The 18,886-nt window shown below is 40.1% G+C and overlaps 1 pseudogene; it reads left to right on the forward strand.

The window, feature by feature from the left end:
* The first annotated feature begins 14,750 nt into the window (after nucleotides 1–14,750).
* Nucleotides 14,751–15,113, forward strand: LOC110212172 (protein FAM136A pseudogene; annotated as a pseudogene).
* Nucleotides 15,114–18,886: the final 3,773 nt, after the last annotated feature.

Here is an 18,886-nt window from a genome sequence, read left to right on the forward strand (position 1 = left end):
GTTGAGTAAATTTAAGTAAGCAAAGGTTAAATGACTTCCCAAGGGTCACACAAGTCTCTGAGGCTGAATTTGACTTCCAGTCTTCCTGACTCCAGGTCCAGAACTCTATCCACTCTGCCACTTAGCTATCTCTCAGGAAAGAAAACAATCAAAGGGCCCAGAGGCAAAGCTTACCAGGTAGGTACTAGTTTTATCTTCCACAGAAGAGCTAAGGAATGTCCTGATTGATTCATAATTTAGGTTCACCTTGAATTCCTTTAGGTACCCTATGAATATTATTAATATTGATTCATTATTATTCATAGCATTGTTTTACTTATTAATATTGATAACAATAGCTAGAATTTATATTCTGCGTTAAATCAGCAGTGTGCTGGTAAATGTTTAACAACAAGTTCTCCAGAAAATAAGATGTACATTCCATACACTTTTAACTTTAATCTGCATTAACATTTTATCCATCACTTTCTTAAAGCTAGAGGATCAACAAAATAGTAAATCAAGTTCTGGTTTTTAGCATTTGCTGATTTCTGAGGAGTAACTGAACACACTGAACATTTAATAAGCAAGTATCCTAGGCTAGTAAGATTTGACTCCAACACAGCACTTTGCATATATTGTCTGGGCCCGATGCTCATAGCAACCCTGTGAGGTAGGTGCTATTGTCATGATTTCTCAATTGAGGAAACTGAGGTTAATAGGTTAAATGATTGACTTAAGCTCATACAGTTAGTAAGTCTCTGAGGCAGAATTTGAATTCTGTTCCTCTTGACTCCAGGTCCTACAAATATCCACTACACTGCTCATTATGAGATAGTACAAAGAATATTGGACTTACAGTTCAGAGAATGGAACTTAATCTAGCCTCTGTCACTACCTCCATGTATGACTAAGCAAGTAACTTCCCTCACTGTGAACCTCAATTTCTTCATCTATAAAAATGAAGAGAGATCAGATGAGATGATCTTTAGGGGAAGTTCCAGAATAAAGCCTATGAGCTAATCATCTTCCCTGAATCAGTTTCCTTATCTGTAAAATGGAAATGATACGGAACTACTTCGTAGGGATTTTATAAATATGAAATTAGATAAAGCTTATGAAAGAATTTTGTTTAGCTGCAAGCATAAACAGCAATTGCTACTGTTGCCTAGTTTCAGGGAGGCTTATCTATGGCTAGGGAGCCCAGCTCATTAGCTAATTGAGCTCATTTGCTAAATGATCCCATTGCTAATGAGGCCCAGGTTGTGGCTGTGACTGTTAGACTACAGGCATTTTTACATTGGATAAAACATCATCCCCTCTTACCTGATGCCTCAGATGGTTCTTCATCATTACTGAGAAACTAACTCAAAATCCATAAAGTTCTAGACTCTTAGAGTTGTAGACTATAAAACAAAGAGGTCATAAAATATTAGAGAGGATATGTACCTTAGAACACAAAATATAAAATGTCAGATCTGAAAGAGAACTTAGAATCTTGAATGTGAGAATGGATATGTGCCTTAGAACATGAAATATAGACTGTCACTTAGAACATGCAACACAGAATTCTAAGGAATAGCAATTGGGAAGCTGTTGTAATTGTCTATGAAGGAAGAGGCATTCCCCAATTGATAAATGGTCAAAGGATATGAATAGACAGTTTTCAGGGGAAGAAATCTAAGCTATCAAAAGCCATATGAAAAAAAAATACTCTAAATCACTAATAACGAGAGAAATTTAAATTAAAACAACTCTGAGGTACCATCTCATACCCATTAGATTGGCTAAGATGACAAAAAAGGAAAATGACCAATTCTGGAGGGGAAGCGGAAAAATAGATACACTAATGTACTATTGGTAGAGCTGTGAATTAGTTCAACTGTTTTGGCAAGCAATTTGGAACCACAGCTGAAAAGTTACTAAACTATCTACCCAAACTATTGGTGCAGCAATACCACTACAGGGTCTATATCCCAAAGAGATCAAAGAAAGAGGAAAATTTATACATACATATATACATATAAAAGTGTAAGTATGCATAAAACTACTTATTTATAGCAGCTCTTTCTGTGGTGGCAAGGAATTGGAAACTTGAAGTGATATCAATTGGGGAATGGCTGAACCACTTGTGGTATATAAATGTGAGCAAATACTATTGTTCTGTAAAAAATAATGAAAACAATGGTTTCAGTGAAACCTAGGAAGAGTCATGTGAACTGATGCAAAGTGAAATGAGCAGAACCAGGAAAACAATTTAATATAACTCATGATGAAACATGCTATCTACTTCCAGATGGAGAATTGATGAACTGAGTGCAAATTAGTTTCTTCCCTTTGTTTTCTTTATTCTTTTTTTTTCTTGGATGTTGCTGAAGTAGGAATTTGTTTTGATTGATTATGCATATTTGTAACAGGTTTTATTTTTCTTGCCTTCTCAATGGATGGGGGGGAGGGAAAGAATTTGTAACTGAAAATGAAATAAGATTTAATTTTTAAAAATAGTTTATCAAGAAGTAATGAAAGTAATGCTTGAGCTGAGTCAAGAAGCAAGATATTCTATAAGGTAGAGATTAGGAGAGAGTGCATTACAGGCCTGGAGAATGATCAGTCCTAATGTGGAGATAGGAGATGAAGTACCAAGTAAGAGGAACAGTAAGAACCAATTTAGCTAGACTATAGAGTGTGGGAAAGATAGTAATATATAATGAGGTTGGAAAGATAGATTAGAGCTAGGTTATTAGTGGCTTTAAGATATAAACTGGGGAATTTAGGGACAACATGGAAACACTGACATGTATTGAGTAGGAGAATACAATGGTCAGAACTTACCTTTAAAGTGGGTAATATTTGAAATTTAAGATATTGAGTTCTAAGCTAAAAATAGTTGCCCATTCCTCTTGTAGAGAAGAGAAAACATCCCAGCTGAAGCCCAGAAGCTGGTAGCAGAAAAAATTCTGCAACAAACTTTCTTTCCATAAGGAAACACCTGTGAGTTCCCAAACATCTACACATGGCATGATGTGCGATCCCTGTCAAATGTTACCCTGTTGTTGTAACCTAGGTGAGAAATGATGAAGGCCTGACCTGGGGTTGAGACTGGGAAAGTAGTGAGAAGAGGATGGAGGCTGGGGAAGTAGAAATAGTCAAGATATAGTAACCGATGCGATATTTGGGATGGGAAAGAGTGAGATATAAGGATCATGACTTATAGTGAGGATTACTGAAAAGAGATTGTTTACATTAATTCTCTTTGTTTTTGGAGGCCCAGAGAAGTGAATAATGTGTCCTAGGTCATGAATTAATGGCAGAGCTTGGGCTAAATGTCAGCTCTCTTGACTAGGGATTGGGAGGGGGAGGGACTGTCTTTCTATTCCACTATTTAGGGGAGAGATACTGAAGAGAGAGATTGGGGAGGGGGAGCAGGGGTGTGCTTAAGAAAGCTTCCATCTAATTCCAGAATTGTTTTGTGTGGTATGTAGTTATTTTTCAAGAATTCCCAACATAAATAAGATAAGGAAAGAAAACAAAACTTATTCATCTTCAAATTCCATCTCCCTTTGCATAAATATAAGCATCATGCTCCATGCTGGTTGTTTTCTGTGAACAATTAAAGCTAAGTAATTACTAATTATCCTGGCAAAGGAACCAGCTGTTGCACATTGTGGTATTATATTCACCTTAATATTGGAGCTTTAAATGAAAACTGTTCATTAGAGAAGACAAGTTGTCTGTGGTAAAATGCTGATCGTCTCTCTCATTGCTCCCTAGTGGGAAGGGAAAGGACTTTGGGCTTCAAACTTACCTCAAGGGGTGGGGAGGGACTTCCCCACTAATGTTTCTGTGTTTTGCAAAACTTTTATTCAGAGTGTCTGTCACATCAGTGGCAGCAGTGAAAAAAGGAAACAGTTATTAGCAGGGGTAATGACTGATGTTTCAGGGCATCTGCCAAGGCTCCTGAATAGGAACATTCCTTGAACCTAACTATGCATGGTTAAGCCTAACTGTATGTGGTGTGACCAGAGGAAGGATGTAGAGGTTAATAAAACTCAAAGGTTCTGAATCATTTGATGGCTATATGCTTGGAAGCTAAGGAAGCCAAAGGTAAAAATCTAATCAAATTTCATCTATCAAAGGGAGAGAGAAGTAGCTTGGATGGCTCCAGGAAAAGTGTGTGTATGTTTTTTTTCCATTATAATGTAGTACAACATTAGATGCCCAAGGAAGCCCCTAATCCTGGAATTATTTCTATTTTTAAAATGTTTGAGAAGGTACTTTACTTCAGGGAAAGGACCCTTGTCTACAGGTTGGATTATAGAATTTTGCAAAACCCAAAAGATTCTCCACTTTCTCAGACAATGTTCTGAAATGTATAAATAGTTTGTAAGCCCTTGGAAAGGAAAGTATGATCACTGTGAGCTAACATGGGTTCGCTAAGAACAAGTCATACTACACTAACTCATTCTCTTTTGGAGAAGGGATGGTTGTTTTATTTTGTTTTGTTTTGTTCTTAACTTGGATGATAATTCATAGGAATCCCATGGACATGGAATACTTGGATTTCAGCAAGGCATGTGTCCAAGTTTCTCATGATGTCCTTGTGGGCTAGTGATTCAATGGCCATTGTCAAATTGGAATGAATTCTCTGGGGGAGTGTGGCAGGACTCTGTCTCCAATGCACTTCTTTTTAAGATTTTTATCAATGAATTGAATTGAGTTCATACATATCAGTCCTATCAAATATGCAGATGGCATGAAGCTATGTGGGATTAATAACATGTTGAATGGCCTTACATTAATACTTCAAAAAACTATGCTTTCATGAGCGAGCATGCTCACTCCTGTCAAAAGATTGAAACTCCACACCTTAGAATAGATAGCTTTTTGGTCAGTCACTGTCATTCCAAACTCCATCCCTTATTGGTTAATCTTTGGGCAATAAAGTCTCTGAACTTAGCTTGTCTGGTCCCCAGATGAGAAGAAGATATGAGATAATTGTGTACCTGAAGCCATTCTAGTTTATAAGTCTTGGCCAGAGCTAATTAATATAGCATCCCAGAACCCAGGTTCACCTCTACACCATGAGGAGGGGCTAGAGCAGGGCTTTAGTGGAGTCCCAGAAATTATAACAGAACTCTCTGAAGTAGCAGATACAAAAACTCATGTGAGCATAGGCTTCATTAGTAGATGTCTAGCTTAATGAAGAGAAGACTTGGGGAGAAAGGGAGGACACAATAGGCCCTGGGATATTAGAAGACAGTAGTCGTGTGAGAGAAGAGAAAAAAAGAATTACTCAGAATTGGGGAGACCTAAGTTAAAATCCAGTTTCCCATGCTTGCTACCTGTGTGACACTGGGGAATTTACAGCCTCTCTAAGCCTCAATTTCCTCATCTATAAAATGGGGAGAATAATAGCACCTAACTCCCAGAGGTGTGAGCATAAACTTAGATAATATTTGTAAAGCATTTAGCAAACATTAAAACTGCACACACACACACACACACACACACACACACACACACACACGTAACTATTATTATCATTATATATGCTATTATTAGTATTATTATCATTATCATCATATGCCTTGAAGTGTTGAGCTAAGTAGATAGGTATATTACAAGGCAAAGTGTGATACGTGACATAAGATAGGTACATCGACAAAGGGATTCAGACACAGAAATGATCCCCTCTAGCTGAGGGTAGAGTTTCAACTTGACCTTGACGAGTATGCAGGACTTTAATAGGCAGAGAAGTGGGCTGCAGGACATTCCAGGAGAAATTGGATAGCATGAACAAAGATATAGAGTTAGGAAAGCATGGAACATGTATAGGTACCAACTGGATTATAGAGCCCTTTGGGAGTAACAAACAGTCTGGTTTTCCTCTACTACAAGGGCTGCAAAGACAGACAAAAGGAGGTCAGAGGTAGATCTTGAAGGGTCTTAAATGACAGGATGAAGAATTTGAACTTCTTCCTATAGGAAATGGGAGCCCTCTGAAGGACTGTGAGCAGGGGAATGACTTGAAAAGACATGAACATTAGGAATATTACTGTGGCACCAGTGTGTTAGGTGAATGGGAGTGGTCGGGTGGGTGGTGGAGAATGTAATCAGGGACAGTTGCTTAACTTGAAGTAAATTAGAAGGCTGTAACAGATGAGAAAACTGAGGCAAAAAGAGGTTTGATCAGGATCATAGAGCAAATACTGACACAGGGTTTGAACTTAGGTCTTCCTAGCCACAAGCCTAGCTTTCTATCCACTGTACCACATTACTGTCTTATACTTGTTGGGTATATCAAATGAAATAATAGATATGAAGGAGCTTGGTATAGTGATAACAGTTCTATATTCAGAATTGGGGGGCCAGGGTTCAAATCCAAGCTCTTCTACTTATGACATGTATGTGTAGACAAGTTGTGACACCTCTGGGAACTTCAGTTTCTTCATCTATAAAATAAGATGATTGGAACTATGCAATCTTTTTTTTTTAAATAGCATTTTATTTTTAAGTATAGTATTTTTAAGCCCTGACACTGTGTTTCTGATTCCCAGTTATCCCAGTAGAAAGCATCTCCTGCTTCCTCCCTTCTTTGACCCTTCACTATATCTTTTACCTTCTCCTCCCACCCCACTCCTATTCATTGGTGTGGCACATAGGGCTGTTCTCTTGACAAGAGCTCAAGAAATACTCACTGAATGAGTGAATAGACATTCAGGGCAGAAAGCCTTGGGGAGCCTTTTACACAAACTAGCATTGAATGTGATCTGGAAACTCGCCCGAGCCTCCTATGTTGCTCCTTACAGAGATGGACTCTTTCTAGCCCTACCTAGCATCTGTTTCTGATTTCTTGTTTTTGAATGTCCTAATGGAAAACTACCAGACAACTCATATCACTCCAGTAAATACTTTACCTCTACTTCTCTGTACATCAGCCCTCAAAGTGGTGTACAGCAGGCAGAAGGCTCTGAGAGTCAGAGGGAATAGAAGTAATATAGCAGTTACAAGAAGAATGTGAAGTACTCCATCTCTAAGGGAAGTTACATATGTTGTCATCCAGGAGAAACAGTCTTTGAAATCTCTGGACCAAGGCGAGGAAAGCAATGGCTAGGAGCTAGCTAGAAATGGAGTGAACTGTGTTACCCACCTACACTTTGGAATCACAGAAGTCAAGTTGAAAGAGTCATCAGAGAGCATCTGGTCCCATAATACCTGAGCAGGAATCTCCCCTAAGGACAGCCTTTGCCTAGTGACAACCTTCAGGGGTGAGGAACCCACTATATTCTGAGGAAATCTGGTCTACTTTGGGGCAGATTTTTTTCTTTTTCTTCCTCCCCCCTCCTTCTTTTCTTTTCTTTCTGTCTTTTCCTTCCCTCCCTTCCTTTCCTTTCCTTTCCTTTCCTTTCCTTTCCTTTCCTTTCCTTTCCTTTTTTCCTTTCCTTTCCTTTCCTTTCCTTTCCTTTCCTTTCCTTTCCTTTCCTTTCCTTTCTTCCTTATTCCTTTTCTTTCTTTCTCTTCCTTTCTCTCTCATTCTTTCTATCTTTTCCCTCCCTTCCTCCTTTCTTCCCTCCCTCCCTTCCTTCCAATCTCCTTCCCTTCCTTCCTTCCTTCCTTCTTAACAGCCTAATTATTTTTCCTTATATCAATTTGAGACCAAACCCTGTAACTTCCACTAATTGTTCCTGGTTCTACCCTTTGGAGCTAAGTAGATCAGAGTTAATTCCTCTGGAACATTTCTGTCCTTCAGATATTGAAGACAGGTACCTTTTCCACACCCCAATCCTTCTCTTCTTCAGGCTAGCATTAAGTTCCTTCACTGTGGCTTGCTGCTCTTCAGGCCCCTAGCCATTCTGATCCCCCTCCCTCTTCTAAAGATGTTCCAGGTTGTCGTGAGTACAATACTTCAGATGTGGTCTATGTGGGCTGCAGGGGCTTAAACACTGTGAGTCATGTTCTAGTGCCTGCTCCATCCTCCCCTTCCTCTGGATAAGAGAAAGGGAAACAACTCAATTGGTTTAATCAGGTAGGCAGGCTAAAGCTGGATCACAAACACAGTTCCATCACTCAGCTCTCTTTTTACTTTGGTCCAGACACTAAAGCAACACAAGACCAGACTCCCAACCACACTTACTCCCAGAAACACACCTCCACTCACCACAAGTACATTTCAATTCAATTCTATAGACATTTATGAAATATCTATTGTTTTTACAACATTGTGCTTAGCAGTGAGGGTGACACAAAATAGAGGTAAGACAGAGGAGTTGTCCTAACTGAACTTAGAGCCTAGCTGGTGGATAGGAAACCAATATAAATCAAATGTAATACACAAAGTTCCTTGAAATATGTATTAGAGAAGTGACAACCAAGTGCCATGTGAGGTCTTAGAGGAGAAATGATCATTAACTACTGGGAACATCAGGGAAACCTTCTTGGAGGTGGGAGTATTTAAGCTGGCCTTTAAAGGAGTGGGAGGATGGAAGATATATCTGTGTAACTGTGAGGGGGAGAGGCATCATGGTGTTGCTGCTAGCACGGAAAAAAATCCACTCTGTATCTCTGTCCATGGTGGAAGCAGCTGGGATGGGCCATGATTGATTATAGTCAGTTGAAGATCTTAAGAGACATCCTGAAGTAGGGATCACAAGATTTCATGGCAAAAACAAAAATGGTGGATCTAGAGACTGGTTTTGATATCAAGGGAGCCGAATGTCAATTTTTAAAAACTGAGTGTAAGTCAAGGGACATGTGGTAGAATGAACCATGTGTTTGGTGGCATGAGATCAAAGGAGTGAAGGAAAGGAGTGAGGAACCCTGAGAGGTGTGGTGGCAGTGGTGCCATGCTATTTTCTTTGGGGTTTCCTTTCTGAATCATCATCATGGTGTGGTGGGTTTACATGGGGTTTATCTCTTCGAGGTGGGGGGTTATGGTTTGTCTAATTTTTTATAGGGAATCCTAGCTTCTGGAAAAGCCATGATGAGCAGTATAAGATCGCATCGGATCCCAGGATGATGGTCTTGGTCAAGCAGACCAAGCCGTCATTTTACAAATAAGGAAACTGTGATGACTTAACCAAGGTCACAGAGACAATAACAGTCAGAAGAAGGATTTGAATTCAGATCCTCTGACTCCAGAAACAATGTTCTTTCCACTCTGTGAACATATCAGTGGAGTGTGCTTGTAGATCCTGTCCCCTGGTGGATGCAGGTAGCTGTTGTTGAGTCATTGTCTATCGTATCCAAGTCTTCATGATCTCATTTAGGTTTTTCTTGGCAAAGACACTGGACTGATTTGTCATTTCCTTCTCCAGCTCATTCTACAGAGAAGAAAACTGAGGTAAGCAGGGTTAAGTGACTCACCCAGGGTCACACAGCTAGTAAGGGTCTGAGGATGGATTTGAACTCAGAAAGGTGAGTCTTACTGACTCCAGACTCCATTGCACCACTGAGCTTCCCTGTATGTGACTTAGAACCCTCTATACTACATGACCAGCAAGTAGTCACACAATCTTCTTCACTTGAAGACCTTGACTGAAGAAAAACCCAAGGCCTCCCAAAACAGCCCATTCCATTTCTGGACAGCTTCCGATGTCTTCAGGGCACAGAATAACATTAAACTACCTCAAAGAACCCACATTTTAAAGTAGGCAGCCTGGTGTAAGTTGAAGACTATGTCACTAAGCATCTTAAGGTCTGGAGTCCAATGGCTCTGCTTTTCCTTGTTCTGTGGTCTTCGGGAAGTTACTTTTCTCCCTGGGACTCATTTTCATTGTGCGTAAAATTATCTGATTGGTTCTTAATGAAATCCAGGTTCTTAATCTTGTGTGTGTGTGTGTGTGTGTGTGTGTGTGTGTGTGTGTGAGAGAGAGAGAGAGAGAGAGAGAGAGAGAGAGAGAGAGAGAGAGAGACAGAGAGACAGAGAGAGACAGAGACAGGGACAGAGAGAGGAGAGGGAGAGACAGAGACAGGAGAGGAAGAGGGAGAGACAGAGACAGAGAGAAAGAAAGAGAGACAGAGAGAGAGAGAGAGAGAGAGAGAGAGAGAGAGAGAGAGAGAGAGAGAGAGGAGAGAGACAGACCCTCTGGCAGTCAGGAAAACCTCTTCTAAAAATAATATTTGAAATAATTGAAGGAAATCGTAAATTTCAGTTAGAGGTTATTGAAAATGAAGATGGAATGTTTTGCCAAACCAAGTTCTAGGGGCCCCCTGAAATCTAAGATCTCTTCTATCTCTGAGATTCAAAGCTCTGAGGGCCCTTTCAATTCTGATGTTTTATGTTCTAAGGTACCTTTTAGATCTAATAATTCATGTTCAATATTCTAGGGGTCTTTCCAATGCTAACATTCTATATTCTATACTATGGGTTCTTCCAGTTCTGATGTCCTGTTTTCTATGTTTTAATGCCTTTTCTCTATCACAAATATTCATGTTCTATAATCTAAAAGCCCTTTCAGTTCTAACATCTTGCAGTCTATGTTCTAAAAGGAAATAAATTTACATATTGTCCCAACCACTTATATAGCATTTAAAATAAATTGCCTTGGATTTTTATTATCTGTGGATATGTCATAAATACCCAACAAGACTGTAAGCTCATTCCTCCAGGCATGGGTAAGAGTTATTCTGTGGTAGCATAGTACTGTGGAAGGAGTACTGGCCTAAGAGTTAGAGAATCTGGAATGATAGAGTAGAAAAAAATATTGATTCAGGAATTATAAGACTTAGTTTCAAATCTTGCCTCTGAAACTTACTACATGCATGATCTTGGGCAAAAGTATTAACTTCCCTGGGCCTCAGTTTCCTTATACATAAAATGAGAGTACAGAACTAGCTACTGAATTGTATTCCAGCTCTACATGTATGGTCCTGTGATTTCTACCTATAACTTTCTAGGTTCTTATAATAATACTAACACTCTATTTTCTAAGGTCCTCTCCAACTTTAAAATCCTGTGATTCCTCCTTAAAGGTGAGTCCTGTATACAACAAGGCCGTTTAACTCTTCAAACATGGACTTTTCCTGGATTGGAATGGAGCCCAACCTTCCTTGCCCTCCCCTTCCCGATAACAAATACAATCACAGTGAGGCTTCTCTGCAATACGCCCTCTGTTCTAATGGCTTGTTACAAGAGCATAAGGGAAATCCATGCTGGGCAGCCTATGCCTAGCATTCAGTTTTCAGCGACTCCCTTGTGTAGCCAAATCAACCTAATTGCGTTAATGCTGGTTGAAGTGCTCTGACTACAGTCTTGAAAGAGGTTACCTAAGAACAACATGTTACTGACATTTTTCCAAGGCGTGGTTGCTCAGAGGCTGCTAGTCCTCATTTGTCCTTATTTAGAGCTTTTATTCGGCTCACAGTTCAAGAAGGCAGTTTAAAAAAAGATGCAATGAGTGGTGGTGCTTATGGTAGCCAAACACTGGGAGCACAGGCTTGTCAAACCAGTTCGGTTATGGTGGTCCAGCTAGCCAGCAGCTGAGGCAGGGTTACAGAAGAGGCTATCTCAGTCAAAGCAGCATAAGCACAAACATGTGACCAAGTTTTACAGGAAAACCCTGGGGATTTTCAATCAAACATTACATAGAAAGCCAAGGAGCAATGAACAGCAGCTACTCCAGTAGCGGCAGCCTTGCATCTATGGGAGTGAAAGGAATGAGAGGGATGTCTGGCATGTCCAGTATGAGTGGTGGATGCACGATGCAATTCTGATCACTGACTCTTGGTCAACTTTTTTTTTTTAAGAAAACAAACAAAAACAAAGTTTAACAGTTTTGCAATACAAGCTATGTGCTTTCTGTAAGGGAAATCAGGATTGTTTTAAAACTTCGGGTTCAGTATTTTTGAACACAGAAAAACATTTATCTAGGCTGTAATAACCAAGTTGAGTAAAGACTGTAACTGTTAAACAATTCCAGCTTTTCTCAAGGTGGTCACGTTGTAGGAGTGTACTTAAACAATAAGCATATTTAGGTTAAGGCAGTTTTAATTAAGTTAAATGTTGCTCTTATACCACATTGCATGGAACACTTTGAGATACATGTTGGGAGACATGCTTTTTTGTAAAAAAAAAAAAAAACCAAAAAACCAAAACCAAAAAAACACAAGTATAGGAGCTGTATCTGCCATTCAAAAGTGAAACATTTGGCATATTGGTTCTGGTTTATTTCATTTACTATCCAGTAAGGCACACATGTTTAAGCTTTCCCCCCCCTTTTTTTAAGTTAATGGGGACAATTTTGAGGATACTTTAAGATTTATTCTTGGTGTTTGTATTAAATTCTGAGGCCTTGATTTAAATCTTTTGTTGTATTATGATTTCCTTGTAGGTGTATTACACTAAATGAAACTTGTTAAATAAATCTTCCTTTAAAAACTAGGGGGAGGGCAGCGAGGTGGCTCAGTGGAGCACCGGCCCTGAATTCAGGAGGACCTGAGTTCAAATCTGGCCTGAGACACATAACACTTACTAGCTGTGTGACCCTGTGCAAGTCACTTAACCCCATTGCCTAGCCAAAAAAAAAAAACTAGGGGGAAAAGATGCTACGTTCACCCATGGACCTAATGCAGAATGTAGCAGCTTACAAGAAAAAAAAATCCCTCTGCACTACCCATTCTGCAAGACAAAGCTTAAATGCTATCACCTTCATGAAGTTTCCCCTGGTCTCAGTGGAAAGAGTAACAGATTTGAAGTAAGAAGCACTCCTGTGAGTCAAAACCATATCACTCTGCTGATGTGTGACTTTGAACAATTGACTTCCATTATCCAAGTCCAAATTTCCTCACTTGTAAAATAGAGATAGCAACACCTGGATTTCTTGCCTTAAAATGTTGCAGTGGAGAAAGTACTTTGCAAACTCTGAAGTGGTATCATAATGTGGACTGCTATCTCATCTGTCAATGGAGCTTAAGTTAAAAAAAAATGCTGAATGTGCAGCATGAGTATGTAACTTGAAGTCCAGGCTATACCATTTGTAATCTATATGGCCTTGTCACTTTCCTTCTCTGGACCTCACTTTCCTTTTTTTTTTTTTAATTAAAAGGGTTGGATTATGTGATCCCCATGACCCCTTCTGGCTCCAAAATTTCTGTTCTAAGGGCCCTTTCTGTTCTAACATCTTACATTCTAAGATCCCTCCCAGTTCTGACATTCAAAGATTTTAAGAGATTTCCTACCCCCACAAAGCCCTTCTTCCCTTAATCCCACCTCAAGCCTTTAAGAATATTTCCGAGACTTCTAGACCCGGCTCAGGTGTCACATTTTCAGTGAAACTGTCCTTAAACACCCCGCATTCCATGTTCTAGGGACTCATCCAGTGCTCTAGGCAGCAGGTCCTCCTAGTTCTGATGTGCTATTTTCTATCTTTTCAGCTGAAAGTAAATTCTTGAAGCACATATTGTCCTGACCACTTATATAGCTCTTAAAATAAATTGCCTTGGATGTTTATTATCTGTGGATATGTCATATATACCCAACAATATTGCTAGTTCATTCCTTCAGGCATGAATAAAATTTTTGCTAGTGGGTGGTAGCCTACTACTGTGAAAGGAACTCTGGCTTGGGAGGCAGAGGACACTGACTCTCTGGATGACCTTGGGTAAGTCAATTCTGGGCTTCCACTTCTTCCTCTAGAAAATGAAGGGGATGGATTAGACAGTCTCTGAGGGCCCTTCCAGATGGAAATTTATGGTCCTATGACAGGTACTCCCTTTCCCTTAGGTCCTGTGTCCCCACTGTCAAAAATAAGAATTGTTGCTACCAAGATAAGAGGGCTGAGGCACTTAGATGGCTCAGTGAATAACGTGCTGAGCCTGGAGTTAAGAAGACCTAAGTTCAAATCCTACCTCAGATACTTACTAGCTATGTAACCCTTGACAAATCACTCATCCTCTCTCTGCCTCATTTTCCTCAACTGTACGATGGGATAATAATGGCATCAACCTCCCAGGGTTGTTGTGAGAATGAAATGAAATAATAACTTATAAAAGGTTTGCATGGTAAAGTATTTGGCACATAGTAGGTGCTTATTTCCTTCCCCTTCCCTTTTGTGGACATCTGATGAGATAATGGAGGCAAAAGCCTTAAACTACGTCCTGTTGTTATTGTTGCTGTCATTTCCAACTCTTCCTGATACATTTTGGGGTTTTCTTGGCAAAGATATTGGAGTGGTTTGCCATTTCCTCTCCAGCTCATTTTTACAGATGAGGAAACTGAGGCAAATAGGGTTAAGTGACTTGCCCAGGGTCGCATAGCTAGTAAGTGTCTGAGGTCAGATTTGAACTCAGGAGGAAGAATCTTCTTGATTGCGAGCCCGGTGCTCTATCCACGGCACCACCTAGTGCCATAGAAATGTGACGTTATCATTACCAATAAACCGACCTCCAACTTCCCTTCACAGCTGACTTAAGTGCTTATTGGATTGTCAGCTTCCTGAGGGCAGACTTTATTCATCCTTGTATCTTCCACGGTCCCATCATAGGACCTGGGGGAGGGGGTGTACTCAACTCAGCATAAATCATAGTCAGATTGGATTAAATATAACCAGCTTCAGAGGACTCAGGAACCTGTTTTCTCTTCTTAAGAAGTGCAAAGATACTCTGCCAGAAAGAAGGTCCATGTCAAAATGACTCTTGATGGAATCAGCAGCACCCCTTGGCCACTTTTCCCTGCAAAACAGGACAGAGGAAGCAGGCAGGGTGTGGGACTAGGGGTGGGGGTGTATACCATGGTGGCATCACAGGAGCTTTGGGGGCAGGGGATGGTGAGCACCATGGTGAAAGGGTTGGAGAGAGAGAATATCCAGTGTACAAGGGCACCATGTTCCGGTGCAGAGCAAGCTACGATGACGATACCCTGGCCTTTGTGAAGCAGGTTCATCAGCGCACTGAGCGCTCCCATGCTCCCTTGGCTCAAGCTCAGGCCCTTGTGACCAGTGAAGTGGAGAAATTCCAGGACCATCTGGCTCCATGCACCATGCACTGCAGTGACAAAGCCAAAGACTTGATGGATGCTGGGAGCAAGGAGCAGCAGGTGAAGAGACAGCTGTATGACCAAATGTGTTAATGACTGCATGCGCCTCATCCCCACCATGACCAAGAAGATGAAGGATTCCTTGGCATCTATTGCAAAATAGTCATTATCAGTAATCATCTGGGGTGGAGAATGGGTCTACTTGTAAAAATGTGTGGAAATTTTTACCTTTCAGTGGAAATTTAAGAATGAAGAAATTGAGGCTGGTAGCAAGTTTAAGAATACCTGTATGGAAATTTTGCATCTGCCACTAGATTCTGTTGGTTCCATTACATGTTTTAGCCCATAGGTGAAGAAATGGAAGAAGTTGGTGCTCAGATGTGGATTGGAGGTAGCATGGAGGGCTAATAATACTTAGGCCCATCCCTTCAGTGAAGATGACCCCTATTCTATCTTTTGGAGCCCTTAATGGCTTTCATCTGGGTCAGAGGTATTCCATTCCTAGAAGCTGGAATATCCCTTTCTTCTCCCCAACCTACCTCCCATCTGGTATGAATCCCTGAGGCAGCTGGCCACTTTTGTTCAGTGCCAACTTCATATCCACCTGACTGAGACACTTCCCATAGACCATAAAGCAGCAGCCATGAGTTCACTACTGATTGGAAAAAAGAAATGCAGTTGTGCTTTTTTCCCCAGCACAAGAACCTGGCATTCAGAAAGATGTCTGGGGAAAGAGGGTTGTTTGGATTAGAGCACTGAGTAGCTCCTGGGTGATCTTTCCTTTGATAAAGATGGTTCTCACGCCAGCTTTCAGCTGGGACACCGAGCAAGAGCATAAAAGGGAAATCTCCCACCAGGCATGTGAAGCTGCAGTTCCTTCCCATCGGTTTCTCTAGGATTGCTGCTCAGGTTATCTTTTCTTGCCCTTCTGGAAGGTACTACAGGAGCAACACTTCAATTAAAGTGTTTTTTGAAGCTAACGTAAATGGTTTTGACTTAAGGCCAAAGAAAACCTCTTTTTGCTTGCAGAACAATTTTAAGCCTCTTGCTTAATGGAATGGTAGAAAACTGGTTTGGGGGAAAGTAAGTTTCCCCCAAAGCAGAAAAAGATGTGACATCTGAATCCATTCCTGCTCATTTGCTGTCTTCAATAGAAACAATTTAGTGAGAGGACCCTCCTAGGAGAGGAAAGGCTATGAAGACAACTTAAATTTCTGGGGCATGGGCAGGTTGCAAGGGAGAGCTTTTCTCTACCCCAGAGTAGTAGAAGCAGTTAGCACCAATTATCCAGTTATCACTGTCGGTTAAAACTTTGAGCAACATGTTAGTACCAGGCATAGTGTTGGAAAAGATCTTGTTTTCTTTATACCAACTTCTTACTGAATGCAATTAGCACAGCCTTCCTGTTTAATGTTTCAAGGCTATGTCATATTTTCCTAGCGGTTTGATTAAAAAAATAGTTTGATTATTTTTAACTTCAAAAAAACAAAACAAAACAAAGCCCAGGATAGAGGCTTCTTTTCTTTCTTTCCCCCAGAAGTAGAGGGAAGATGAGACACCTTATATTTCAAATCACTGAGATATCTGAAATGGGCAAAAAGAAAGCTCAACAAAGAGCTATTTTCACACTCAGATTACATATGAGATATGCTGGCCTTTTGTCTTATTCGTAGAATGTAGAGCATAGAATGTTAGAACCTGAAGGGACCTTGGAGCACAGAAGAATGTCAGAGCCTCCAGGGGTGTGCTGGAACCAACTCTTACTGGCTCTCTAGAGCTGATTGTTGAATTTTCAGTGTGAGCATTTATAATTGGAAATCAGCAAATTCTACAAATCAGGGTTTGATTTATTTTTTTCTTAATTGTCTAGAGAAGTTATGGAGAAAGTGGTAATAATACAGATTAAACTGAAAATGGTTTTGTGAGCTCTTCCCCCACAAAGAGCTGATTATTAAATGTTTATCAGCAAACCTTTGGCTAAGAAGTAGTATTTGAACTCAGCTCCTCTGACTTTAGAGCCAGTAATGGTAGTGCTCTTGGCACTGCCAGGCTTTTCTGATTCTGTTGTATGGAAGAGAGGTCAAAGGTCATCTAATCCAACCCTACCTGAGTGGGCATCCCATGACCTTACAAATGGCCAATCAACCACTATTGGAATACTTCAACTGACAGGGAACTCACTACTTTTTTCAAGCAATTCATTCATTTGTTCTACAGCTCTGAGAGTTAGAAAGTTGTTCTTCCTACTGAGTTAAAATATTTCCTTCCCTGAAAACTGTACTTAATGTTTCTAAGATAAGGAATGCCTTTTGGTGGAATACAGGAAGTACTAGCCTTTACTTCAGAAGACTTAGGTTTAAGACCCAGATCTGCCTCTTACTAGCTCAGCGACCTTAGGCAAGCCCCCTGATCTCTCTGTGCCTCAGTTTCCTGAACTATAAAGTAGAGATTATGACTCTTTCTCTGCCAACCTTGAAGAGTTGCTGTGAGGAGGGAAAATAGATAATATACAAAGTACTTCACAAGTATAATCTACGTATGGATTATTTTGCAAAGGCCCAGACATTCAACAGCTATTTAGTGCCTCTAATTGACCATGCAGGAGATAAAAAGATGAATGAGACAGTCTCTGCCCTCAAGGAATTTGCAGTCTAGTAGGGAGATAAAACATATATACAACCACACGTAATTATAACAAATCAAAATATGATTAACTCATTATAAATGTGTAATAGGAGCGCAAAAGGAGAGAGCTATTCTAATTAATGAGGATGATTCTTGTAAACTCGTGGGATTTCCAAGTTGAAAAGTAGCATTAGAATTATCTAGTCATCTCCCTCCCCTTCATTTTACCACCACTGAGGGAACTGAGGCACCAAAAGCAGTGAGACTTTCTCAAGGTCACATAGTAAGGGATATAACTGCGATTTAAATTCAGATCTTCTGTCTGCACATCAAAGGATCAGGGATAAATTCCTGAAGAAGATAGCACCTGAGTTGTGTCTTAAACAATTATGAAGATTTCAACGGAGAGATTAGTGTGATTGGGAGGAAAAGAAGTCTATTTAATAAATATTTACTGAGCATTTACTATGTGCTGTGAAAGATATCAACTGGTTCAAGAAATAGTTGCATTCATCAGAGCAGCTTAGTGTAAACATAGCCTTTCTTAATTCTCAGTACAATGGGCCTCATAAGAGGGCACAGCCACAATACGGATAGTACTGGCATTTCCAATTCCTTTCACCCAAGAGAAATCATTTGAATCTGGTAAAGCCCAAGAAAAAGATTTTGGAGTTTTCCTGAGTATATAAAAGTGATATGGATGGGCTAGAGGGATCAATCCATCTTTAGTCCAAGAGAATTGCATCTGCAGCAGAAATTCACCTCCATTTTTCTATTCCCATCATAAAGTGGAAGAACCTAGGCCAATCAAGGAATCAACAAGTATTTCTTAAGCTTCTTCTCTGTGCCAGGCACTGTTATAAGTACTGAGGATACAAGTACAAAGAATAAAACATAGTCAAAGAGCTTGGGTTTAAATCTTAGCACTGCCTCCTCATGAACCCTGGGCAAAAAACAAAAACAAAACCAAAAACATTTCTTCTTTCTGAGCCTCAATTTTCCCTCCTATAAAATGGGGATAATAACAACTTATATTCCCTGCCCCACAGAGATGAAAAGAAATCATTTTGTAAACCTTGAAATGCTATTAAAATTTGAGCTGTTATAAATGGTGATTATATTGGGATGAAGGGAACCCCCAGAAGATCAGAACTATAGATAAGTCATGTTAATTTGGACTTAGATGGGGAAGAAAAGGGTAGGGAGGATTTTAGGGGGAGAAACACGGCTATAAATTAGTTACAAGTCTAGTTATACAATGTTATTAAACTACATGCTATTTTATGACTTTTAGCACATGCTGTAATTGGA

Source organism: Phascolarctos cinereus, unplaced genomic scaffold, assembly GCF_003287225.1.
Source record: "Phascolarctos cinereus isolate Bilbo 61053 unplaced genomic scaffold, phaCin_HiC Scaffold_9;HRSCAF=440, whole genome shotgun sequence".
Lineage (NCBI taxonomy): Eukaryota > Metazoa > Chordata > Mammalia > Diprotodontia > Phascolarctidae > Phascolarctos > Phascolarctos cinereus.